We start from the raw sequence: 27762 nt of genomic DNA, 5'->3' as shown, positions 1-27762 counted from the left end.
TTGTCTGGAATGGATATGATGGCAATTATATCTTAATGAAATGAATTTTGATATGCTCCCACTATCTCATATATTGGAGGAGATTAGAAGGACTGTGTGATACATTTAGAATTAAAAAAAAAAAAAAACTGGGCCGGGCGATGGTGGCGCACGCCTTTAATCCCAGCACTCGGGAGGCAGAGGCAGGCGGATCTCTGTGAGTTCGAGACCAGCCTGGTCTACAGAAGCTAGTTCTGGGATGAGCACCAAAGTTACAGAGAAACCCTGTCTGAAAAACCAAAAAAAAAAAAAAAAAAAAAAAAAAAAACTGGGAACAGGACACTGAGGTAGATGCCTTTATATCTAAACAATACAAGGGAACACAAGAGTTCTTTAGAAGCAACTTTAAACCAATATTTAAAGCCTTTTGCTAGTAGAAAGAAACTATACTACTCAAAATTGCAACTCTTTTCACCCCTAGCACCTTGTTTCCTTATCTTGCATATAATAGATATATATTGAATAACTTTGAAATTGAGTTGGTTTGAATAAAAATACAAAGCTTGAAAGTATGATGCTGATTTCATATCCTCCAACCTCTCTCTCTAGATTTGTTGTTTTGATACTTGTCTATTGTAGGTTAAATATAAAACTGAATTTACTAATTTTTGAACTGTTGACTTAGCAATAACATTTATATGCCTTATATACCTTTGAAATAAAACAATTAATTTTGACTCATGCTCAGAACACAGTGAGCACTCAATAAAATGACAACTCTCATCATTAACCTTGAATTTCATTGTGAGATCTCTTTCAGTCTTCTATTAGAATTTTTTCCAGGTTAGTGTTAATGTTTCTAATGGTAATGTTGCTATCATTTACTTTATCTTCTTTAATATTTATTATTCATTTATATGCTGCATTTACTTCACTAATGAGAATTCTGTTTGTTTTAAACATAACAAAACCAGGCCCAATCATTTAAGTATTCATCACAGTTTTAAATAATAAGTAAACCCAACCCATAAAACCACAAAGGCTAAGATTTTCTATGATAGCAATGACTGGCTTTTCTTTGGTTTAAAGAAAATGAACTATTATTAACTAACTGTTTTCATAAAAATGGAACATAAAAATTTAAGATTGAAAATAGGCTAGTCCCTATTGAATTGGAGTGAATTTATACTAATTTTCAAGATTTTCTGTCTTCCTAACACCATGTGACATCACTTACACAACTTGAAATCAGCTGTAAACAGATAGGATGCTTTTACCACAGAAGGTATCAAATAGGAAAAAAAAAATAACACATACCAAGATTTGTTTAGCAGACAATGAGAAAGGCAAATATAAGACCCTGAGACTGAAATGTCTAAATTTTTAGTTCCTCTTTCCTTTATTTAGATAGAAGTAAATTAGACCAAAGTAGACAGTGGAGGATAAATGAAAAAAAATAGAGATGGGGCCAAGAAGAAAAGGGAGAAAGAGATAAAGGAAGGTAAGCAGGAGCAGCAGAAAGAGGAGGCACAAGGGGAAAGAAGTATATAATAAAGTGTGAGGTATTGTGTTATAGTCAAAACTACCATTTGGGATATACTTTGTGCCGTTTATCCTTTATCACATATATGAAACAGTTTATGCCTTTAACCTCAAATTTTAAGCAGTTTATCTCAAGACACAATTTTATGATATATGCTTTGCACATCATGAGTACAGAATATGTCTTCAGAAGCTAATAGCATAGTTTTTTAATCCCTTCCATTAGCATAGTGACTTCTAGTTTAAAGAGAAAAAAAAATGGCAAAATAAGAGAACTTCTGTTCTTTGAGTCTTTATATATACTGTCTTCTCTGGGATTCAGGAAAGGATTATCAGAAAATGTTTGTGTGTGTGCATTTGTTTGTGTGTGTGCTTGTGTGTACAGAATAAGAGAGAGGGTTGCCTTAAGAATGGCCTCATTTCAGGGCCTTGTGAAGGCCTTAGAGTGCTCAGGGAAAGCCCTTCATTGGCACTCAGTGCAAAGACATGGGAAGGCTCACTGAAAGAAGCTAGCTGCAATCACTGGCTGCTAGAGCAATAAAAACAGAGACTTTGTTCTCAAAAAGCTTGCTGAGAGCATAACATTGGGCTATTGAGACAGCTCAGTCTCTCTCACACACTCCCACTCATCTTTGCCAAGGTGCAGGACAGCCCAGCTCAGCTCAGCACACAAAGAATTGCTGCCTTTGAAAGGAATCAAGTAGCTCACAGACAGCAATAAAGTTCTTGAGAGAATGTACCAAAGGAAAGTTTTTGGTCTTTAATTTGTTTACAACTTAAGTCTGGGGTTTATCAGCAAGGAGAACTTTGAGGCATTCAGGATTTATTGAGGGATTTTTTTTTTTTTTTATCTCTCTGAAATGTCATGCAAAGCTCAAAAGGTGACAGGAGCTTCAAGGACATGATTTTCTCTGGAATTCTTGATTCATTTAAAAAAGATATGAATGAAAGCTATATCATATGGATAATAGTGTAGACTATAATCCTGAAAGAATGTTTCCCAAATACTAATCACTGTCATGATAAGGAGTACAAAACTGATTCTGGGTTCCTAGTTTTCTAGATATGAATGAATGAATGATCTAATGAATGAATGAAAATCAGGTGTCTACCTGGTAGCGCTAATGCTTAAAGAAATAACACATGTAAAATTCTCACTTGCAGGAGAAAATATTGTTTTACTAATTCATCCTCATAACAGTTTACCAACCAACTATCATGAGCCAGATCCTATGACAGCAGTTAGGAGCATGTCTCAGTGACTCTCATAGCTGAACATGCATCAGAATTACTTGGAAGGCTCACTAAAATAAAAGAATTCTGGCTTCAACTCAGTCTCTGATTCATTAAGGCTGGAATATAGCCCAGGAGTATGCATTTGTAACAAGTACCCAGAAGATGGTGATGGTTAAAGAAGTGGACTTTTTAAGTAACACTCACTGTTTATAAAATGAAAAACAAGACACTGATTAGATACAAAGCAGTAACCAGCCAGTGCTACGGAGGATACTTCTGTGCAGACAATGAAGAGGAGAACTTCATCCAGGTCTTCAATGAAGATCAAAACAGAATTTCCCAAAATGCGGGGTACATCAACTGACTATTACATTCTGATTTTATTTTCATCCAGGTGAAACATCACAAACATATCCCCAAATAGAGAAAAGAGTAGATCTATAGACAGACATGGGAAATATCACACTGCCGTGCACAGCGCCCCCGTGTCTGCGCTCGGTGTTCTGTTACCCAGTTCCCGAGCTTCGGGCAAAGGAGCTGGAGGTTAAAATACACAGACACACACAGACAGAGAGAGAGCGACACGGGTCATCCTTGAATTCCCCATGAATGCCCCCTTTATTGTGTTCAGGGGCAGATTATATAGAGATAGCCATGCCCCAGCCAAACCCACCGGAAACCACTCTTTTGCCATCAGGAACTCCTGAAGGTCTCATGCTCAGAGCAACTGTAGGCACTCAGATCAGGGAATTACAAGAAATTCAGGATCTGGGGTCTCACTGCTCCCAACATCACACCACAGTGGTTTTAGAGACTAGCAAGTTATCTGTGACAGTAGTTGGGCCAGATAACAAATCTTACCTACAACATGTGACATAAACTCGGCACAGAAAAGGCACTTGATTAGCATGGAAATAAATTGCACAGAAATATCATACAATTTATGAGAACTTGAGAAGAACATGTCATGTGTTCCTAGGTTTAGTTCTCCAAGAGTTTTCAAAATCATTTATTAGAAAAGGCAAGATACTTTCAGAATAGAGAAGCAATTCACCAGAAACAATGTGATAGAGAACAGCTAAGAAGGCCTACAGGATTTCCAGAAATTTCTTCTCGGCTCTAGAAATGGTACAGAGTGAAATGTCCACAGTTTCCCCTAGGATTAAGGTTAATTTTATTTTATTTATTTATTTATTTATTTATTTATTTATTTATTTTTTTGCCTTCAGTAACCAGGTATTTTTAGGGAAAGCTACATAAGCCAAGCAGGCCAATTGGTATAATCCCCTAGAATCAGCTGAAATGAAGTGAACAAAATGGTTGAAATTATCCTCTAAAGTTTCTGGAATATGGAGGGTAGGGATTGTTGACCACCACGGTGCTTGAAAGAATTTGAGAGAAAGATGACACCAAAGAAAAACAGAGATCAGTGAGAAGTAGATTACTAGTAGAGTTTCACTCTGCTACCAAATGTCCCTAATGACCTGTTCTTGACAGTCCTCACTTCTTGACGCATTAAATTTGTCAATAGCATTCCAGTAACATCTCTTCAACTTTCCCATGCCCACCCATCCTTTCTCCCTCTCCTCTTCTTCCCTCCCTCCCTCCCTTCCTCCTCCTTTTCCTCCTCCTCCTCCTCCTCCTCCTCCTCCTCCTCCTCCTCCTCCTTCTTCTCTCTCTGTCTCTCTCTGTCTCTCTCTCTCTGTCTCTCTCTCTGTCTCTCTCTCTGTCTCTCTCTCTCTCTCTCTCTCTCTCTCTCTCTAAGCCAAGTTCAACTTCTGTCTCTTTTAATCTAATCAGTTGTGACTGCTCTTGTCAGCAATCACTAGAGATCTAAAGCATGGCAGTGACTCTTAATGGGCCTATATTCCATAGGATGAACCTCTAGTAGAAGCTTCTCAGAGCCAGTGAGATTTGTCTGCCTCAGCACAGTAACAGAGTTTTGTCAAAGTGAAGAGACAGGAGGTCTTCCAAAATGCAGGGTAGAGCAAAAGTAAATACTCTAGTATTTATTTTTAATAATGTGGTTTTAAACACTGTTTAGGAGCTCTGCCTGGTAAGGTAGAGGATTTTGTACACAGAGTGAAACATCAAATCTGAAGAAGTCAAACATATCAAGTTTCAAGGTTTGGACTTTCTCCTATAAGACCTGCAGGGCCAGTGAGGAAAGCAAACAAACAAATCAGGTACCTGGTTTTATTCCTCTCACTGTTAATGGTCTCCCTTTCTTTGGTGTTTGAGGATAGACATCAGGCTTTAACATAGGTTACAAAAGATTCCCTTGACCCAAAAGCACCTATAATAGCAGCATGAAGTATAGTTCTTCAAGTGATGTCACAATAGGAGAACTAGGCCTGAAGTCAGACCTTTGATCATCATGTCCTTATCTTTAAAATCAGAAGAATTCCCATTGTCCATTTCTCACAGGGTAGCTATTCAGAGAACTGAGGTCATAAAGACAGAAGTTCTTCTCGCATTATAAAGAATTTTTGAGAGGTTTGTAAAGATTAATACAAGCTTTAACCCTCTATTTCAACAACTTTGCACCAAGCCTTTTCTGATTCACCAATAGCAGCAAGATTTATTGGTTGTGTACTTTTTTTCCCCAAGCATCCACCTCTCTTTAAAGAAACTGCATTCTCCTACACACTCTGAGCAGGCCTTTCTTTTGTAAGGCTTTCTCTCCCCGCCCTTTTTATTTCTTTTTTTTTTTTTTTCATTTCAGATCAGACAAGCTGCAATTACAAATTATTTTCAAGACATTTTAAAAAGACTTGAAAAGTATGCACATGCTCTGGTTCTTGGAGATCATGTTTTCTTATTAGGTTGTCTCTTCTTTATTAATGCTGTCCCAGGATCTCTTTCTTTAAGTATCTTCTTGTCTTTTATGGGAGGGAGTCTTGTCTCACAGCTGACAATAAGCTTCCAGGAGCCATTCATCTTCTCTTTCACGCACACAATATTTAGCATTCTCTCATGTTTCCGTCAGGAGAGTGCACTGACTGCAAATCCGCTGGGCCCCAGCCTGATGGTGGGAGCAGGACACACCTGTCTGGCACTGTCAGTTCTACCCTGATTTATGCAGAGATGGAAGTAAATGCCCTGAACAGCTTCAGTCCTAGGAAGTCCTTGTCAATGCAGTGATCTATCTATGCCTTCAGGGAAGCATCCAAGAGATGCATTTAAATCTGCTGTCTTCCTTTACATGGATAAAGCAAAAGCATGGCTCAAGCTGCAGGATGGCTACAGTGTCTTTGCTGTAATGGGATGTGCAGAATTCTGTCAATGCCACATTTTACTTCCTGTGCTGCACTGTGTCAAACCAAATCATGTCCAGAAACTTTTCTGTTAACAGACTTACATTCTAATGACATGATTCCAAAAAGTGTCCATTTTCCTAATTATTTCAGAATTATGTGGACAATAATTACCATCTTCCATTAGCAGCCCTAATGGTAGTTAGAACAAATTTCAAATGCATGCAGAGAGTGCTTTACACTAATATGTCTGCTTCATTAACTTCAATCAAAAGACAGCAGTGGCTCCTCATAGCAATAAGTTTGCTTTGATACATTCTCATCAAATATTGATCTGAGTAGTCTGTAGGAGTGCTTAGTCAGGCTGTGTGAAATTTATTTACTGAATACATTATTTTTATCCCCAAAATGCCAGTTGTTATATGATAAAATCCATTTATTTATGTTCAAACTTTATTAACAGCCAGTGCATCACTATTATTTGTCTTTGAAATTGTTTTCAGAGCAAAAACTTGGACATAAAAGGACAGAACTCAAATTTATATCAGAAGATAAATGATATACTAGGTGTTCTGCCACTTCTTTTTTCTGCAGCAAGTGTTCCCTGTCCCCCAAGTATGTTTACTTAAACGTGACTTGTGTAACTTGAACTTATATAGGTTTTGTTGAAATGGAGTTGATTTTTAATTGTTGGTAAATTATTTTAATAGAGAATAGACTTCTAATATTTAAAATGACACAGATTCAGGAAGGAAGGGGCATCTCTCATTAATGTATGTATTGTGGAGCATAGCTCCCAACTTCACATGTACTCCTCAGTTGCAGCTGAGGCCTGTGAGGTAGTGGAGAAGTGAGCAGAATACAGAGCAGGAGAAAGAACCAGGCTGAAGAGTTCTGAAGGAGGAGATAGGCAAGGTTAGTAAATAGACTCTGACAGTCCTGTAGAACTGACAAGAGACAAGGCACAAGGCATGAAATGGAAATTAGAAGGCCATTTAGCAATCCAAAATGGCAGCTGTTCTGAAAGCTAACAAAGCTAACAGGAAATCAAAATCTAAAATAAGCTTCCCATCTTATTTCGTTGGAGATTTAAAAGTGAGGTCACAATAAATTATAAATGTCCTGTCTCTGATGGAGGAGAAAGAGGATGAGTGAGAAAATAAGCCATTTTTCAGGATGAGGCATAAAACTACATTAAATGTGCTCAGTGACCAGACGGAGTCAATTGACTTTAAGTAATTTAATATACAATAGGCACAGACATTGAGATTTGAACAATTAAAATGTTTATTATTTACCTGTTATGTGCTAGGATTTTATTCTAGGCGGTAAAATGCTGATGAGCAGAACCTGATAACTACACTGTGGCTATTTTTCTTGATAATCTATTTGACTCAGTTGCCTGTATGAGTAGTCAAGTAGACTTCAACAGTCTGAAATATTACACTCACATATCCACACCCAGTACCTAGATGAAACCTTTACCCAACTCTGTGGTAATATATGCCTGGGCAGAGTCTAAAACTGTGGTACTCACAATTCAAGAATCAAAAAATGAAATTAATGCATAAAGGATTATAATTTCCCAAAATAAAACTGATACAGGTTCCAGATGCAAATCAAAAGACAATATGCCTGTGTTGACATCATGTATACAGAGGGTATGTGCTTATGAGAGTGCCTTTTAAAATACAAGTAATATCAACAAAATCAGGTGTCTTTATGCTTAGTTCATGTTGGAAGAGCTTTGGAGTTATTAGCTTATTTGTACACTGATACATTAATTGTCCTGGGTTGGCAATATAACTTCTGTGACACAGACAGACATATCAGGTCCAAATAATAAGTGACCTTTATGAGTTCACATAGCTAGTAACTATCAGAATCAAAATTCATTCATCAGACATTTTTTTTCCAGTATGATTAAGTGGTAACTGACTTCAGCTGTAGCAAAGATAGGGAGTCAAGATTAAAACAAGAATGAGAGTTGTATAATGCAATAGATATGAGATTTTTTGAAACATGAGAAATAGCTATAGTAAAATTATACTAGGGATTCAGTAGAGAATTGTCCTCTGTGTTGTACAGAAGGAAGTGGAAAGCATGTTGCTTGTTACTTTACTGTTACTTGAAAATAACACTAAGACCCTTCTGAAGGTTTATAATTATAAATCCAAAGGATCATTATATTGCATTATGGTAGACAATTACTAACCCAATTTGGATTGAGGTGAATTCAGCTTCTTTTCGTCCAAGTGTAATTATTCTTTGTTTAAGCCATTTCTGGATCTAGATTCTCTTTAAGAGAAGGCAAAACAATAAATTCTTTCTAAAACTGTACATATGTTTATTGAATACCACAGATCCTTAATTGTAAACTGAAATTTTGCTTTCTTGAGGTCACTGGAGGATTGTTGCACTTCATAATCGAGCAATGGCTTAATGAATGCAATTTGGTGGCTCCACTTGCTAATGTGACTAGCTCCTACTGTTTATTTCATTTCAAAATTGGACACTATCAGATATGGAAACATAATTACACTGTGTAGAAATAAGCCTCAAGATTTCTAGACCTGACAGAAGAAAGCTTGTGGGCATGTAATTAAGAGAGTGGGGGTGACCTACTTTTGCTGAGTTTCAGGGATCAACCTGTATAGCTGCCTGTGGATCAATTCATCTCCTTGTCTATTTTCTTCTTAATAATCCTGACCTCATTTCTTATTGTTTGTACTAATGAATTAATTTGTAGTTTAGTTATGTTGATTTAGAAATCCAAATAAATGAGAGATTGGGAAGTGTCAATTAAGCAATCTGTGGCATTCCTATCACAATGATTGCTTTGTTAGACTTGTTTTGCATTCAGTATTTGAAGTTAATTTAGGGGCAGAGGTAATGAGAGAGAATGGAGCTTGTGACAAGGTCATTGTAAGGAATTGCTCAACTTGTAAATCATCAAATGAAACTAAGAATCTTTCATAAAGAACTGTCAATATTGAAATTAATCACCTGAGAACATTCAAAATTCTCGATGTCTCTCCATTTGACAAGGAATAAAGATGAGCTTCTTTATTTTTGCATTTCAGGCAATAACTGAACATCCAGGAAAGGAGTTGGTAAAAATAATATGAGAATTATAAGGCATCTTGATGAAAATATTCAAGTGCTACTATAAATCTGAAGCCCCAGAGAGGCATCAAGGCTGGATATCTATCAAAAATACCTTAGCATAAAATGGGAATTTTCTGATGATGAGAAAAACCCTACATTTATACTGTCAAATATAGTAGCTACTGGCTATATGTAGCTACTGATCACTTAAAACGTAGCTAGTACTACAGAAAAAGTAAATATTTTAGCTTAATAAATTTAAATTTGTGATGGATGTTCCACATGGAAAGGACAACTAAACTTCAGCATGGAAAAGAATCATTCCATGATAATTAGATAAATTGGGACTCAGAGATTTTATTAGCCAAAAGAAAGTTAAATTTCAGAATGAGGAAATAAACAGTGTGCAATACTGCTGAGTTCAGATAGAATGGAGATTTTTATAAAGAAATGATTTACTCCTTCCATAGATACAAAATAGACACTAAAAGCATACCATACAGAAGTGAATCATCTTTAAAGGGACATAAAAATGTTTTAGTAACTACTATTCATTTTTTGAAGTCTAAGATTTTTGTCTCTAAAAAAGAAAATTCTATTCTTTTAGGCTGCATATGCTACATTTCAAACAGGTGTTTGGAAACAAGCAATTTAATTCAGGCAGTGTTCTGCTCAGTAACAGGATGCTAATGAGTAGTTCTCAAAGTAACCGTTTGTTTGATCAAGTTTAACCATTTAGAGTCTTTTCAAGACAATTTATGTGCTCTGTGTAGCTAGCTATAAACTTGTCTGGAGGATAGATGTGGAAACTGTATTCCGCAAAAAGCCCAAAGTAATAACACGGGTATTTTCTTGACCACATATTGAAGTCACTAAGGCAAAGGCTGTGCATCTCTGAAAAGAAAGCCCTTTGAGATCAATGCCTATGTCTTTCATACATTGCCTGAACCTTCTTCACATTGCCCATCTGCCATTTCTTTCCTTGACTAGCTTGAACTCTTTACAATTCCATGTAAAATCCCCACGGTTCACTAACTTTTAAAGAGCAATATTTCTTCCTCACCTCATTTTGTGACAATATGCACAATTGCAGTCACACAACTGAAATATCTTGTCCTGAGCTTGAGAGACTTCAGTAGAGTAGAAAATATGCCATATAGAACTCCCCTCAAAAGAGTTCACATTAATTCTTTGTGTTACAGTCATTTGGGGGGAACACAAAGGCAGACATTTTAATTCACTATCCAGTCACTCTTAAGTGATATGTCCAGAGAGGTCTGTTTAGCAAGCACAGTTCAAAGATCTGTTTTCTTATTTCCCAAGGCTATGCACCCCAATAGCTTCTCCCTGCCACTCGTGCTCATCCCTGGTGATTTACTCCAACTGCTGTCTAACCCTGACTAATTCAATCCACTTGCTTACAAATAGCAGTCTCACAAAAGCACTGAGGTTTGATGCTTCGGATCTCCTCTTTTAGAAGTATTAGCACACATTCTACAGTGTGAAAACTGATACAAGATGTGTGACTCTTCCTAGAAAGGACAATCTCATATTGAGTTGCTCCCCAAGGTCTTCAAAAGGAGAGTGCAGTGGGTTAGGAGATTGAAAAATAAAAAGATATTATTCAAAAGGTGTTAGAAGGACAAGATATAATGTCATCAGGAAGATGTTAAAGAGCCATACAAACCACCTTAAGCCCTCTAAGAGAATATTTAGTGAAAATATATATGAAATGGCATGATCATTCTCAGTGTAATTTATACAAGTTTCCACCAATGTATTTCAGGGATAGAAACTTCAATATTTTTTAATTAAATTTAATCCCTGTTAGCTATAATAATAAGTAGTAAATTCAATCTTAATAGCGTTTGGAAAGTCTTTCCATTCACTGTGCCTACTCAGTATAGTACATGAAATTCTGGGCTCTGGTATTCAGTCAACAATGATACTTGCTTATATCCAGTCTACCTCAATAAAAGTTAAGTGGATCTCTTCCCTTACTATCAAATATAAATATAAAAATGTCACTGTGTTACTAAACTGAAGTAACTAATGCCCATCTATATCACAGAACCGTCCTCCTTAGAGGCTTGTGCGGAAACAAGGAAAACTATCTTCTACTCAAGGAATTTGCCACCAAATCCAAATTATTTTCAATCCCTAGGGAAATCATCATGCTTGATTACACAAGGTTATGCTACTTAATTGTCTAGAAGATATTCTTATCCAATGTATTTTTTTCCCTGAAAGGGAACTGGGAGCATGACTCAGACATTGCTTCTCAATTATATGAAATGTGGAGCTTCCTTTAAAAAGTACTTTCTTAGAATATATCAATTATACTGACTTACGGGCTTAGTTATTATCATAGGTGTATATGTATTTGCATGTGTGTGGTTTTCCTCCTAGTTACTCTCTCCTGTCCCCTTCCAGTCCCAATGATTTTCTTCCTCTTTCCAACAGTTCCACACCTACTTTCATGCCTTACTTGTGACCCAATGAACAAGTCGGAGAGTTTGTTGAGAGAAGTAAGTCACCTTACCTGTGTCTATATCACTAAAGAAAATGTCTCTCCCTCCCTCATCAACCATTGATTACATACACACACACACACACACACACACACACAACACAACACACACACACAGAGAGAGATATCCTCTCAAACAGGATGTCCATAGGGCCAACTTTGTATAGGTTTTGTGCAGATAATCTCAACTGCTGTGAGTTCAAAAATGTAACGGGAATATTATACCCAGTTTCACACCACTCTCCCTGTTTCCAATGTCTCTTAAGGTTTTTTCAGCTTCTACTTCTGCAAAAATGTTCCATAGGTCTCAAAGAGGGTATATAGAAGTTACATTTGTGGCTAAGTACTCCATAGTCCCTTTTTCTCAGCATATGAGTCTCTGCAGTTATTGCTAACCTAATAAGTGCAGGAAAATTCTCTCTGACTAAACCTAACAGAAACACTAATATAAGGGCATAAATGCATAGAAAGCTATTACACGGGTACATAATACCCATTTAGCAAAACAAAAGCAAAAGCTTCATGCCCAACACAGGCTTCGCACTATTCCATTGGTGAGCGCATCTTTCTTGGTTAGTTGATAGTGTTATATGCAGAGTTCATACCTGAGGAAGGTTGTTGGTGGAGTTCTTCCTGAATGGCCTGCATAACACCTTCTAGCACCATGACAGTTAACCAGCAGAGGGCCTTTGCCATGCAGTTTCACCTCGATTTCTCTGTATCCTGAAATAACAGCAGGTGGTGTCTTCAGCAATGGGTCTCATCATTTAGGTCTTGGGGTCTTATCATTTAATTCTAGAACCAACCAACAGCAGGGTAAAATGTTTTGGAAGCCTCCCTAATAAAACCTATATATAAAATTTATTCAATACCCTTTCAGTAAACATAAAATAAATATTATAAAACTTTATTATAATAATTTGCAAGTTCAGGTATCTCAAGCAACTCTGGCAAAAATACATGTTGAACGGCCCTTAATAAATTCCCTTATAAAATCAGGAACAGGCTTTCCTGATTTTATATGTAAGATTGAAAGTACTTGGCGTGAGCGAAAAGGAAACATGGAATATGGAACAAAACCCACTTAGGAGTTTATTAGAGGGGGTGTGCACAGGCCTGAGGATCGGTGTGCAGAGAGAGAGAGAGAGAGAGAGAGAGAGAGAGGGAGATGGTGCGTCCAGCTTTTAAAAGCTGCCTAGCACATGCTGCACAGGGTGTTAGCGTGATTATGTCACACTCTGATGACACAGATGATGGGCAACTCATACATGTGCGCAAGGGTTTAGCTGAGTCATGTGCATGTGGGTCTCCCGGGGGCCCTTTAACATTCAGACATCTCTGCTCCCAAGGGCCCATCTGCACATGCTCGCCTTTAGAACCTGGAAGTGCAGCCTTATCAGTGGCTGAATAATTACAAAAATGTTATGGTTACTAACACATAAAGTAATAGTTCAGATTTCTATTTAAAATTTGTTATATATATATTATACATGTATATTTTTATACTTTTAATACTGTCTGGATGAGACATTCACACACACAAACACGTGCGCATGCACACACACACACACACACACACATAATGCTGAAATGAGAATGGTCCCGTGGATATATATATATATATATATATATATATATATATATATATTATGTGTGTGTGTTTGTGTGTGTGTAGTGTGTGTGTGTATACATTTTCTATAATAAGTAATATGAAAAAGAGGCCATCACTTGAGAGGGAGATGGGGAGAACCTGGGAGAAATTAAAGAAAGCAGCATGGGACGGGGTTGGAAAAAGAAAGGGAAGGAGAAAATTACATAATTATATTATGTAATTTATTTATTTAGTATACATTTAAAGGAATCCCCCCACCCAGTGGTGCAGACTCTTATAATCCACTTATGAATAATCTGGGGAAAGAATTTGAGACAGAAGTCTCCATATTGGTTTCTCCCCAAGGCTTTTTCTGGCCCAGGAAGCACCCATATTTTCTGAACTAGATTTGCCTTTGGATATTCAGTTACCCTTTGAGTTGCTACCTCAAAACCAGAGTGAGTCCCCCCCCCACAAAAAAAATGATTTCCAATGAAAAATCAAAACAGTCTACAGGAAAACTAGTGCCCAGTCAGAACTTGGAAAAATCCTGGAGAAACTCTGAAGGACCCCACTCTTTAGTTTCTAAAGCACAAAAGATTGCAGGCAAACAGCTTTATGACAATTCCCCTGAGACCTTGATACTAGAGAGGGTAAGTGGCCTTCTTCCTGACTTGAAAATGTTGGGAAGCTAAAGGAAGGAACAATTCCTGGAACTGAGAGATTTCTAAAAACTGGAGGTAGAACAGGAAACTAAGCCACGTCCTTGACAAGGTTTATCAGCAATTTGCTTTGGGCTAGGGCCCTGCTGGACTCACCCAGTTTAGTGCTACTCTGTGTCCTTCACCTCCTCTCCCTTTCCTAAGGGCACTGAGACAAAGCTTGTTTTCTTTGATAATTCCCAGGCTACCAAATATAATGTGGACATTATTGAGATTTGAGTTTGGTGTTTCTCATATATTAATGGCAGTGATTTCAAATAATTCTTTTAAAATAATAATAAAAAAAAAAACTCCAACAAAGCACTTCTTGAAAGGAGGGGTGTGCCCTTCAGGTTCAAATCAATATAAGTGTCAGAAAGCAAAGCTTTGGTGTACAACCTTTTCTTCCAGAGCTTTGACCACATCTCCCATTTTTTTCTTCTAAAACTATCTTGTCTTATTTCAGAAAGAAAATTCAGGATGGTTAATGGACAACCCTTCTACAGTTTGTAGCTCTCTAACATTATAGCCCTCCCCATACTTGTACCAGTGCAGACTCCCAAGTTTTGTTGGTGTTTATATTTCTGTTTTTGAGACAAGATCTTGCTACAGGGCCAGATTAGCCTTGAATTCAAGATCCTCCTAACTCAATCTCCCAAGTGCTGGATTTATAATTGGGCTCCCTCAGATACTATGAGATTTCTGTCTTTTGTACCCTATAAAAAAATGGGATCTAAATGTGCTTCTCCTTTTTGTGAATTCTCATTGATATTCACTTCTTAATCAATTTGAATCCATCCAATAATCGTACTATTCCTCTGAAGTCACTGTCATCTACATCACTTGAACTTAAACACTACCTTCTCATTTATGTCACTTATTTTGGATAAGTTTGTTTATCTCTAAGTTTTAGATTGTCCAACAACAAAACATTAATGTCTATCATACAGAGTCATTTTGGAGCTTTAAAGGTTTATCAATGAAATTATTTAAAACCAAACTTCTTGAATGCTGTCTATTGCTAGGAGCAGCAGCATTAGTAATGTTAAATAACTCCAATATGAAATCATTACTCCTTAGCACTTCTGAGTCTTTTAATCACACAAAATTTTAGTTATTATATTTACTCATTTTTGAGAATAGAGAATTTTTTTATTGTTGGATAATTTCCTTCTTAGCCTTAGTGGTATTCGTTTGCTCTTTCGGGTGTTTTATTTGTTTGAGGTTGGTAGGAGGTGGTTGGATTACTATAAGCAGTCTGGATCGTGCTTTAATACAATTTGGAGAAGATTTTATCATTGACTCTTACTGAAAACTGGATGCTGAATAGTGCCAGTATACCAGGATACTTTGCTTAAAGCTGTTGTACTATGTATTTACAATTCACACTGGTAAACTCAGACTTTAGAGTTTAACCATTTTGTACAAAAGATTTGTGAGCCTTGCATTACACATTGCAAGTTCCTTAAGGGTAGAAACCATGAAACATGTACTGGATAGTTTTATGTTATCTTGCCACAGTCTGGAGTCATTTGGAAAGAAGGAACCTAAATTAAGAAAATGGTTCTAAGAGATTTGGATGTAGGGAAGCCTGTGTCACATTTTCTGGATTGGAGATTAATGTGGGAGGGTCTAGCTAATTGTGAAAAGAGCCATCACTAGGCAGGTGGTCCAGGGCACTGTAGAAGAGCATGCTGAGCAAGTCATGAGTAGTAAGCTAGTAAGTAGCACTCTGCTGTGGTCTCTGCCTGAATTCCTGAATTCAAGTTTCTGCTTTGAGTACCTACTCTGATCTTCTGGGAAGTGTTTTCTTGGACTATACATAGACACTGTGGTCCAGAGGTGGCCATGGTTTTAGTTTGTGCTGACAGCCAAACTTGGTAATGTTTAAGAATTTCTTAGGTGTTATTTATTTGGCTGGCATTAAGAAGTCACAGAGGGCAGCTGAGGCTGAGAACTGTGCGAGGCTAGAAGAGACCACTGGTGAAAGTAAGGCCCCAGTAGCAGTGAAAACCCCAGGACTGAAGGGAGTCTTAGAGAGATGTTACACTTGGCACCATGTGGCATGGTCATGGTCCTTGAAGAGAACTAGGAGAGGCTATTTGTGAAGGTTCATACTAGCTGCAGTGAAGATCCTGGAGTTTTGGAGAAGCCAGTAAGTACTATGGGGTGAACACTGGGAAGAGGAGTGTGGTTGTGTAGTAGAGCCAGTCTCATTTTGGACTTAGTTTCATAGAATCCATTAACTTTGAAAATTTTGTGGCATATTGAGAAGGTGGATATATTGTATTATGTTTAGGGATTAGTGGATGGCAAGAAACTGGAGACAGTGAGTAAAAGGAATCTATGAAGTACCTGAACTGCACAACAGAAAAAAAAAGAAAACAGGTTGTTAATGAATGCTTATTATCATCAATTTAAAAAGTAAACATCTCTAGTAGGCAATGCAAATCACCCGAGTGTTAATAGTTAAAAATAGTCAAGAGAAGAGATTTTAAAATTAACTCTCATAAAATGGAAGTTCATTATAAATGAATCTCTAGATAAATGATGTGGCATCATTTTTACAGGAAGAGTTTCTGTATTATGCTAAAACAACTGAAGATGAAAGGGATACATTTGAGATATAGGCTAGTGCATTTGATGTTTTCAATCTGAAACTTTCTTCTTTATATTAAAAAAAGGAAAAGGCTTCGCCTATAAACCATTTATATACAAATGACATGAAAATAGAAGAGAAATTGAGGAAGGGAGAATAGGAGGAAGGACTAAAGGGGAGAAGGGAAAGCATACAGAGAATAAATGTGCTCAAAGTACACAATAGACTTCAGAGAAAATGTCTTTATGAAACCAGGACTGGAATTGTAGAGATGGCTCAGAGAGTAAAGTGCTCTCTATGTAAACATGAGGATCAGAATTTGCATCCTTTGTAATCACATAAATGTCAGGAAGGAATGGTGCTTACCTGTAATACCAGTGCTCCACATGTAGTGAGAGGGGATTACCTGAGTAAGCTAGCTAGCTAGAATAGATGAAACACAGAGCTTTGGGTTCAAGCAACAGGGACTTTGATTTGGTAAATAAAGTGCATAGCAATGGAGGAAGAAGTATGACATCAATCTCTGGTTTCCACACACTTGTGCACACTTGTACGCAGACACCCACACATGACCAAACAGGCATACACACATACATGCCATTCATAAACACATAAAAGGAATATGAAACCCAGCATTGTATGCAATGAATATATGCCAAAATAAATAGAAGGTAGATATATAGATGGCTAGATAGAAGATAGATTGGTAGAGTGACTTGGAATAGGGCTCATATCAGACAAAAAGTTTGTAGTAGCTGATAGAAGGATAGTTAAAGAAGATTGAACATTGGAATAAAATAGCTAGCCAGAAAGAACTAAAGATTTAATATATTTCATAATCACAAGCATAAGAATGTCAAAAATCACCAGCTTTCTATTAAACTACAGTTTTTTAGAAGTTGCTTTTAGATTGATCTCAGAAGTTACAAGGTGAATTAATGCAAATTTGATTACATTTTTGGTTGATGTAATTTTAAGTAAGGCAATATAAGTTGGGGTTATTGACAAAGCAGTTGTTGAAATTATTATCTATGTAAGTAGCTTGCTGAAACTGAAATGAAGAAAAAAGTACTGCTTTATTGCTGGCACGTACAGCGCAAACTTTTGAATATCCTAAATACATGAAATAACAGTCATGATAGTAAATGACAAAGTGAGAAGAAGAAGCCCGGGTAATAAAATGAAGCACTGGAATTACACACTCTGCAGGTGGAACTGTAATAGAAAGATAATGACAAGGCCGAGATTGTTGCTTTAGGAACAGCTAATAGTGCGGAACTAGAGAAGAGCATCATTGAAACTCAAGGGCAGATAGGCATACATGGAGGAATTTATATCTTCCTAGAAGGTTGGAGGGACTTGTATTGTAAAGGGAAACTGTAGATCAGTTGTCAAAATCAATAGATGAATGAGCAAAGTAGATGACAGCAATGGAGAGAGAGAAAGAATTTTGGAGCTATAATATAGAATTTTCCAGATAGCAAAAACATGTAATGTCAGAATAGAGGAATAATATAGTTGAAGAGGCCATTGAGAGCAATAGTGACACTATCAGTGCTCTGAGTCTATTGCATGAGCAGTTATATAGAAAAAGTAATTGCCACTGAGGAGGCAGTGTAATCTATTTGTGCCTCTCTCCAGGCTATTATTTCCTTGGAGAAGAAAATATTCACAGTGAAACTGAAAGTTGTTTCTTTACTATCTAACTTTTAAAAAAATCTTAAAAGTTTGTAACTGAATACAAAAAATAAGAAATATGGTTTGATCCATGTCCTTTAATTCTTCCATAAACTATCCCTAGGAGCATTTGCTACTCCCCTTACTCTACCTCTTCATCTGAAACGATGATCAAATAAAGTAGTGTCCTTCTTAACACATTTGTATTAAGCAAAAAGGAAGTGGAAAAGATGCTTCAAAAAAAGCTGAAGCTAGGTCTTATTTTTTAAAAAAAAGGAAAATTAGAGAAGCATTTTCCCCTCTCAGGAAAACCCCAAATCCACAAATGCACAGCATCTTTTCATATTTCTCTCCTTAATATTTCCTTGAAAATACACTTGTAACAACCTGTCTAGTTGCCATCCTGTTGAACAACACAACCTTCTCTCTCAAGGTCAATAGAAGCAAACAACTTACTGTGTTCCCTGTTTCTATTCCATTTAATATACTATCAACTTTGCATTATGTAGCCTGAGTGATTTCTCTGCAACAAAAGATAGCCTAGGCTGTTCTCTTCACAAACAGTCAAGATTTTCCCATTATCAGTTCCACATACACACAGCATAGCTGTTTACATTACTACTCAAATAGAAGTAACTATTTTCCCTGACAACCCAATACTAAATTCTAAATTAGAAGCTCTCATCTTCCTTGCACTTAACTCCTTCTGCCACAGCATTTATCAAACAATTTTCCCTTCAAACATAAATAGAGTTGGTTTCCCTTTCCACTGTTGTGACAATAAAAGCAATAAAAATAGATGGGCAAGTATTTCTGTGGAAATATAGAGTCATTTGGGTAAGTGCCCAAAAGAAGTACATCTTAAGAAACACACCTCAACCACGAAGACAGACATCTACTCAGAGTAAAGGGCTGGGAAAAGGCTTATCAAGCAAATGGACCTAAGAAACAAGCAGGTGTGGCGATATTAATTTCTAACAAAGTTGACTTCAAACTAAAATTAATCAGAAGAGATGGTGAGGGACATTTTATACTCATAATAGGAACAATTCATCAGGAAGAAGTCTCAATCCTGAATATCTATGCCCCTAATATAAAAGCACCCACGTACATAAAAGAAACATTACTAAAACTCAAGGCAGCCATCAAACCGCATAAACTAATAGTAGGAGACTTCAACACTCCTCTCTCGCCAATGGACAGGTCAATCAGACAGAAACCTACCAGAGAAATGAGAGCATTAATGGAGGTAATGAATCAAATGGACTTAACAGACATCTATAGAACACTCCACCCAAATAGGAAAGAATAGACCTTCTTCTCTGCAGCTCATGGAGCCTTCTCGAAAATTGACCAAATACTCAGTAACAAAAGGAAACTTGCACAGTTACAAAAAAATATTAGTAACCATCTGTGTCTTATCGGATCACCATGGATTAAAGCTAGAATTCAACAACAATGCTAACTCCAGAAAGCCTACATACTCATGGAAACGGAACAGTTAACTACTGAACCACACCTGGATCAAGGAAGAAATAAAGAAAGAAATTAAAGACTTCCTTGAATTCAATCAAAATAAAGACACAACATACTCAAACCTATGGGACACTATGAAAGCAGTGCTAAGAGGAAAGTTCATAGCACTAGGTGCCCACTTAAAGTAAACAGAGAAAGCAAACTTTGGAGACTTAATAGCCCACCTGAAAGCTCTAGAAAAAAAAAAAAAAAGAAGCAGACTCACCTAGGAGGAGTAGAAGACTGGAAAAAATCAAACTGAGGGCTGAAATCCACAAAATAGAAACACAGAAAACAATCCAAATAATCAAGGAAACAAAGAGCTGGTTCATGGAGAAAATCAACAAGATTGATAAGCCCCTATCCAAAACTAATCAAATGGCAGAGAGAGAATACGCAAATTAATAATATCAGAAATGAAAAGGGGGACATAATCACAGACACAGAGGAAATTCAGATAACCATTAGATATACTACAAAAGCCTGTATGTCACAAAATTGAAAAATGTAAAAGAAATGGACACTTTTTTAGATAAGTACCATATACCAAAGTTAAACCAGGACCAGGTGAACAATCTAAATAGACCTGTTAGTCGAGAAGAATTAGAAGCTGTTATCAAATATCTCCCTACCACAAAAAGCCCAGGACCTGATGGTTTCAATGCAGAATTCTACCAGAACTTCCAAGAAGACCTTATACCTATACTCCTTAATGTATTTCATAATATAGAAACAGAAGAATCATTGCCAAATTCCTTTTATGAAGCTACAGTTACCCTGATACCAAACCACACAAAGACCCAACCAAGAAAGAGAATTACAGGCCTATCTCACTCATGAACATCGACACAAAAATCCTCAATAAAATACTGGCAAACCGAATCCAAGAACACATTAGAAAAATTATCCATTATGATCAAGTAGGCTGCATCCCAGAGATGCAGGGCTGGTTCAACATATGAAAATCCATCAATGTAATCCATCATATAAATAAACTGAAAGAAAAAAACCATATGATCATTTCATTAGATGCTGAAAAAGCATTCGTCAAAATTAAACATCCCTTTATGATAAAGGTTTGGAGAGATTAGGGATACAAGGGTCATACCTAAATATAATAAAGCTATTTACAGCAAGCCAACAGCTAACATCAAATTAAATGAGAGAAACTCAAAGCCATCACACTAAAATCAGAAACACGATAAGGCTGTCCACTCTCTCCATACCTCTTCAATATAGTGCTTTAAGTTCTAGCAACAGCAGTAAGAAAACATAAGGGGATCAAGGTGATTCGAATTAGAAAGGAAGAAGTTAAACTTACGTTATTTGCAGATGATATGAGAGTGTACGTAAGCGACCCCAAAAACTCCACCAAAGAACTCCCACAGCTGATAAACACCTTTAGTAACGTGGCAGGATACAAGATCAACTCCAAAAAAATCAGTTGCCATCCTATACACAAAAGATAAGGAAGCAAAGAGGGAAATCAGAGAAGCATCACCTTTCCCGATAGCCACAAATAGCATAAAATATCTTGGGGTAACTCTAACCAAGGAAGTGAAAGATCTATTTGACAAGAACTTTAAGTCTTTGAAGAAAGAAATTGAAGAGGATACCAGAAAATGGAAGGAGCTCCCTTGCTCTTGGATTGGGAGGACAAATATAGTAAAAATGGCAGTTCTACCAAAGGCAATCTATAGAATCAATGCAATCCCCATCAAGGTCCCATCAAAATTCTTTACAGATCTTGAGAGGACAATTATCAATTTCATATGGAAAAACAAAAAACCCAGGATAGCCAAAACAGTCTTATACAATAAAGGAACTTCTGGAGGCATTACCATCCCTGACTTCAAACTCTATTAAAGAGCTTGGTATTGGCATAAAAACAGAGAAGTTGACAATGGAATTGAGTAGAAGACCCAGATTTTAACCTCAATCCTATGAACACCTGATTTTCAATAATGGAGCTGGAATTATTCAATGGAAGTAAGAAAACATCTTCAATATATGGTGCTGGCACAACTGGATGTCAACCTGTAGAAGAATGAAAATAGATCCATATCTCTCACCGTGCACAAAACTCAAATCCAAATGGAACACAGACCTCAATATCAATCTGAACACACGGAAGCTGATAGAAGAGAAAGTGGGAAGTACTCTACAACACATGGGCACAGGAGATCACTTCCTATGTATAACCCCAGCAGCACAGACATTAAGGGCAACATTGAATAAATGAGACCTCCTGAAACTGAGAAGCTTATGTAAAGCAAAGGACACTGTCACTAAGACAAAAGGGCAAACTACTGACTGGGAGAAGATCTTCACCAACCCCACAACAGGCAAAAGTCTGATCTCCAAAATATATAAAGAACTCAAGAAACTAGACTTTAAAAGGCTAATTAACCCAATTAAAAAGTGGGGCACTGAACTGAACAGAAAATTCTCAACAGAAGAAGTTCAAATGGCCAAAAGACACTTAAGGTTATGCTCAACCTCCTTAGCAATCAGGGAAATGCAAATCAAAACAACTTTGAGATATCATCTTACACCTGTCAGAATGGCTAAAATCAATAACACCTTTGATATCCTTTGCTGGAGAGGTTGTGGAGTAAGGGGTACCCTCATCCATTGTTGTTGGGAATGTAAACTTGTGCAACCACTTTGGAAATCAGTGTGGCGGTTTCTCAGGAAATTCGGGATCAACCTACCCCAGGAACCAGCAATACCTCTCTTAGGAATATACCCAAGAGATGCCCTATTATATTACAAAAGCATTTGTTCAACTATGTTCATAGCAGCATTATTTGTAATAGCCAGAACCTGGAAACAACCTAGATGTCCTTCAATGGAAGAATGGATGAAGAAAGTGTGGAATACATTAGTGTACTACTCAGCGGTAAAAAACAATGACATCTTGAATTTTGCATTCAAATGGATGGAAATAGAAAACACTATCCTGAGTGAGGTAACCCAGACCCAAAAAGATGAACATGGGATATACTCACTCATAATTTGTTTCTAGCCATAAATAAAGGACATTGAGCCTATACCCCTTGATCCTAGAGAAGCTAAATAAGAAGGTGAACCCAAAGAAAAACATATAGTTATCCTCCTGGATATTGGAAAGAGACAAGATTGCTGGGCAAAAATTTGGAACTTGGTGGTGCAGTGAAATGGGGGTAAAGGGAGATGGGGAGAGAAAAGTGAGAAGGGGTAGGATTGGGGGCAACTTGGGGAAATGTGATGGTTGGGATAAAGGAAGGGTAGATATGGGAGCAGGGAGTTATATATCTTAATTAAGGGAGCTATCTTAGGTTTGGCAAGAAACTTGACCCTAGTGGGGTTCCCAGGTGTCCAGGGAGATGTCCCCATTTAGTTACTTGGGCAGCTGAGGAGAGCGAACCTGAAATGGCCCTATCCTATTGCCATAGTGATGAATATCTTGCATATCGCCATAGAACCTTCATCTGGCGATGGATGGAGATAGAGACATAGACCCACATTGGAGCACTGGACTGAGCTCCCAAGGTCCAAATGAGAAGCAGAAGGAGGGAGAACATGAGCAAGGAAGTCAGGACTGCGAGGTGTGCACTCACCCACTGAGAAAGTGGGGCTGATGTAATGGGAGCTCACCAAGGCCAGCTGGACTGGGACTGAAAAAAAGCATGGGATAAAAGCGGACTCCCTGAACATGGTGGACAATGAGGGCTGATGAGAAGCCAAGGACAATGGCATTGGGTTTTGATCCTACTGCATGTACTGGCTTTGTTGGAGTCTAGCCAGTTTGGATGTTCACCTTCCTAGACCCGAGTGGAGGGGGGAGGACCTTGGACTTCCCATAGGGCAGGGAACCCTGTGTGCTCTTTAGACTGGAGAGGGAGGGCGAGAGGAGTGTGGGGAGGGCAAGAGGAGTGTGTGGAGCGGGAGAGGAGTGGGGGGAGGGGGACAGGAGTTGGGGGAGGGAGGGAGGGAGAGAGGAGTTGGGGAGGAGGAGAGGAGTGGCGAAGACGGAGGGAAATGGGAGGCTGGGAGGAGGTGGAAATTTTTTTCAATAAAAAAATAAAATGAAAGAAGAAAGAAAGAAAGAAAGAAAGAAAGAAAGAAAGAAAGAAAGAAAGAAAGAAAGAAAGAAAGAAAGAAGGAAGGAAACAAAGAAAGAAAGAAAGGAAGAAAGGAAGAAACAGGGAGAATGATGTCAATAACAGAAACTTGGAGATCTGAACCTGAATGTCACAGGAACTGGTAATACTGACAGTAGAGCCAGATGCTAAGAGAAAAGTATGGAACAGACTCTATCCTATATATTGTAGAAAGAATATTTCCCTAATTGTTTTTTCTACAACTTAAGACAATGAAATTTTATTGCTTTAGGCTGCACACTCTAAGGTATGTTCTACCAATAGCCACTGCAAATATGCTTTTTATACAAACCAGCTATTGATGTTGAGGCTGCAAACAGGCCAAGAAAGGTAACTGTGTGGCTATAACATTTTCATTATGTTTTGCTTATTCACTTAAATTATTTTATTCATCAAAAACCTTCTTTATTTGACATAGCATGTTTCCTTCAACTATACTATGTACTGAATGCATTGTAAGTGCTATCATCTCTGTTATTTTCTTTCACTCCCTAACCTTGCCTTCTCCATGCCCATACTCTATCTACCTCTCTCCTGGGAAAGTAGACATCATTATATAATTTATAAATTAATTTTTAAGGAAATAAATAAAAATAATGGTAAAGCCGTGATTATTTTTATGAGCTCTCTTACAATTTGCTTTTTAAATCAGATTGTCTTTATATAAACATTGAAAATCATTTACTCATAAGTTCTTCCTTTCCAAACTGTGCTCCATATGTGTTCTCATCTAAATCTTAAATAAATATTTGAGCTCATTTTCTTGTACTAGCCAAAGATAAAGCAGAAGTCAATACTGAAGATAGATAACAAAGAACTATGAAGTATGGCATTTTAGTGGCATAAAATAATTATAATTATTCCCCTCAGCAATTCGGTTCCAATTAGATACACAACAGATGCCCTTACTTTATTGTTTAGTTTAGTCAAGTGTGGTTTAGAGCTTCTTAAATATTAATGAAATTCTTGATTTAAATTTTATACTTTCAACTATATCATATTGTTATTAAACTTTGGAGTCTGGAAAGATCTTATAAGTCAGTGATCTCAATTGTTTCTGGGAGTGCTGAGATTTGCACAAGTTTACAGAATTCATTGATTAGGAAATGAGCTTGGATCCCAGATTTTCTAGGTCCCAGTCTAGTATTCTTCTAGCCAAGTAATTTTCAGACTACATTATCCTTCAGAAAATGATACTCTTGTTTCTTTTTTAGGCAAGTGTGCTGTAGTTTTATATTTTATTTCTTTAAATGCAGAGTGAACAGAATCTCCCTACAAAGTCATCCATTTAAGTTTCATCTTATTCCAACTAGAACTGAAAAATTCTACCCTTCTAAAAATAAAATAGAAGCTCACATGGGGGTCACTAATTAGTAATATTATTGCAAAATTTAATAACTGGTGTGGCTTAGTTGTACTAATTGTACTACAGGTGTGTAACAGGTTAGTGGCAGGGAAAATTGACATCTGTAAAGAATTTGCTATTATTGCAATTTTCTGTGCCTGTATTTATTACAAATTAGAAGTTTAAATTTGAATAAGTCAGAATTTGAAGTGCATCAATAGTTTTTCAACCTAACCTGCAACATTTCACTTCTGATATTCTCATAAGTTAATAGGGAATGAAATGCTTCAGGCAAAAATATTTCAGACGTACATTCTTGCCAAAGAATTTCATGTCCAACTTCACAATCACACTCCACCACTACTAAGATGATATGTCAGCTTCCAGTATTTGGGGTAAGCTCTTGTAGAACAATTAAAAAATAACTCAATTGGGTAAATAGTTCAGAGCATTTCATGCTTTATATTCCTTTCTAGTTGGTCAGGGGAAAAGTTTCAATCTCAGTCTGTAGATAATTGATTTTCAATAACCAGGGAAGCTCTGGCAAGGAGCAAACAATGAAATCTCAGCTTGTAATTCTTTCTGCAGTTACAGTGTCAAAACTAGTTGCTGCTAAAACTGAAACTTTATAATTACATACCAGGAGTGAACCTTGTTAGAATAAACATTTTTTCATTTCCATGAGTTATTAAATTTTTATAAATTTAGTACTCTTTCCCCAGAGATTTATGTTCACACAAAGCTTTCAAATTATAAATAAACTAATGGAGACAGAATGTATCCTTAACCTATTCCACTCATTAGAAAACACTACAATAATCCTGTAGACACTGTTGGTACTGGACAAAGGTGTAAATCTCTACAACATGATAAGTATCTGTATAAGTATACTATTGTATGTTTCTCAGTGTCAAGTTGGTCTGCTTTGACCTCCAAAATTTTTGGCCAATTTTCAGTGCAAATATGACTATGGTTTATGGTATTTATACTCTAGGTAAGATGGTTTGATTATAATTGATTATATTTATATATATTCTGAAAATTTGAGAATGTTAGTTTTCCCAGTGACCTCAGTTATCTGATTAATTCTTGAAAAGTGGTAAATTTTCGGTTCATTTGGTTTATCTGTTATAACATGAATGATTTCCAGATCAGAAAGTAAAGTACAGCTCTAAATTTTGAAGATATTTATCACCTCTTTATTATGTGTTTGGCCATATTACACATAAATGTAACTAAGGTAAATATGTGTTCAGTTTTACTCACTATTTTATTCCTAACACCAAGAACAGAGTCTGGTGCATATTGGGCCTTCAAATGTTCTTTTAAATTGATTTGAGTAGATATAATTAAATATAGTGTACATTTATTTATTGCCATAAACAAAAATTTAAGGGAGGCGGTGGTGGGGAAGAGACAGAAATTTTAATAAATTAATTAATTAATTAAAAAAATTTAAGGACCTTTGTCTCCTTATATTCGTTTTTAGTCAATAGAAAAAATTGCCTGTATCTAATACATTCCAATAGAGATGAAGATAAACAAGGATTTTATGCAACTAAATGAATGACGTAAGAATCCATATAGGCTACATACAAAGATACACAGAAATAATTCAAAACTCAGACATCAATAACAAAAAGGCAACATTACCATATATTGGATATCAAATACTTCATGCATAATTTTTGGATCAAATAAGTTATCATGAAAACAAAACTTTTTCAAGATTTATGGAATTCACTAAGCATGGTGCTTTAAGGGAAATGTATTACATTAGAAAAGAAGAAAAATCTAAAAATTAGTAACCTAAAGCTCTACTGTAAGGATCTAAGTAGACAATAACCTAAACTTTCATCTGACAAAAGAAAATTGTGTTCAAAATTAAAAGGAAAAATGAAAATATGAAATAAAACTTCATAAATTTATAAAATATACACTTATCATATCCATCCAGTACTACCTTTCACAACTCCTCCTAGTACCTCTGACCTTGCCTCCCTCTATACTTCGTGTCCTTTTGAAAACTTTGTTATAAATGATTCTGTGAGTCCAATTAGTGTAGAAGACCATATTAGCATAGTTGTGTGGTTATACACACAAAAATATTCACAAACTCCCCCGCCATCTTGTGGGAAGAGCTGAAGCAGGCGCTTTTGGCTCGGCGCGGTCCGCTGCAATCCAGGGAGGAACGCGCGGCCGAGCCACCATCATGCCTGGCCACCTACAGGAAGGCTTCGGCTGCGTGGTCACCAACCAATTCGACCAGCTATTTGACGACGAATCGGACCTTTTCGAGGTACTGAAGGCAGCAGAGAACAAGAAAAAAAGAAGCCGGAGGGGGCGGCGTTGGGGGCCCCGGGGCCAAGAGCGCGGCTCTGGCCGCGGCCCAGACCAACTCTAACGCGGTGGACAAACAGTTGCGGAAGGAGTCCCAGAAAGACCGCAAGAACCCGCTGCCCGCCATCGTCGGCGGCGTGGCCGACAAAAAGGAGGAGACGCAGCCGCCGGTGGCGCTTAAGAAAGAAGGAATAAGG

Source organism: Alexandromys fortis, unplaced genomic scaffold (assembly GCF_014885135.2).
Source record: "Alexandromys fortis isolate MF-2015 unplaced genomic scaffold, M_Fortis_MF-2015_v1.1 scaffold_95, whole genome shotgun sequence".
Lineage (NCBI taxonomy): Eukaryota > Metazoa > Chordata > Mammalia > Rodentia > Cricetidae > Alexandromys > Alexandromys fortis.
The sequence above is the reverse complement of the archived record's forward strand: the minus strand, read 5'-3'. Positions refer to the sequence as shown.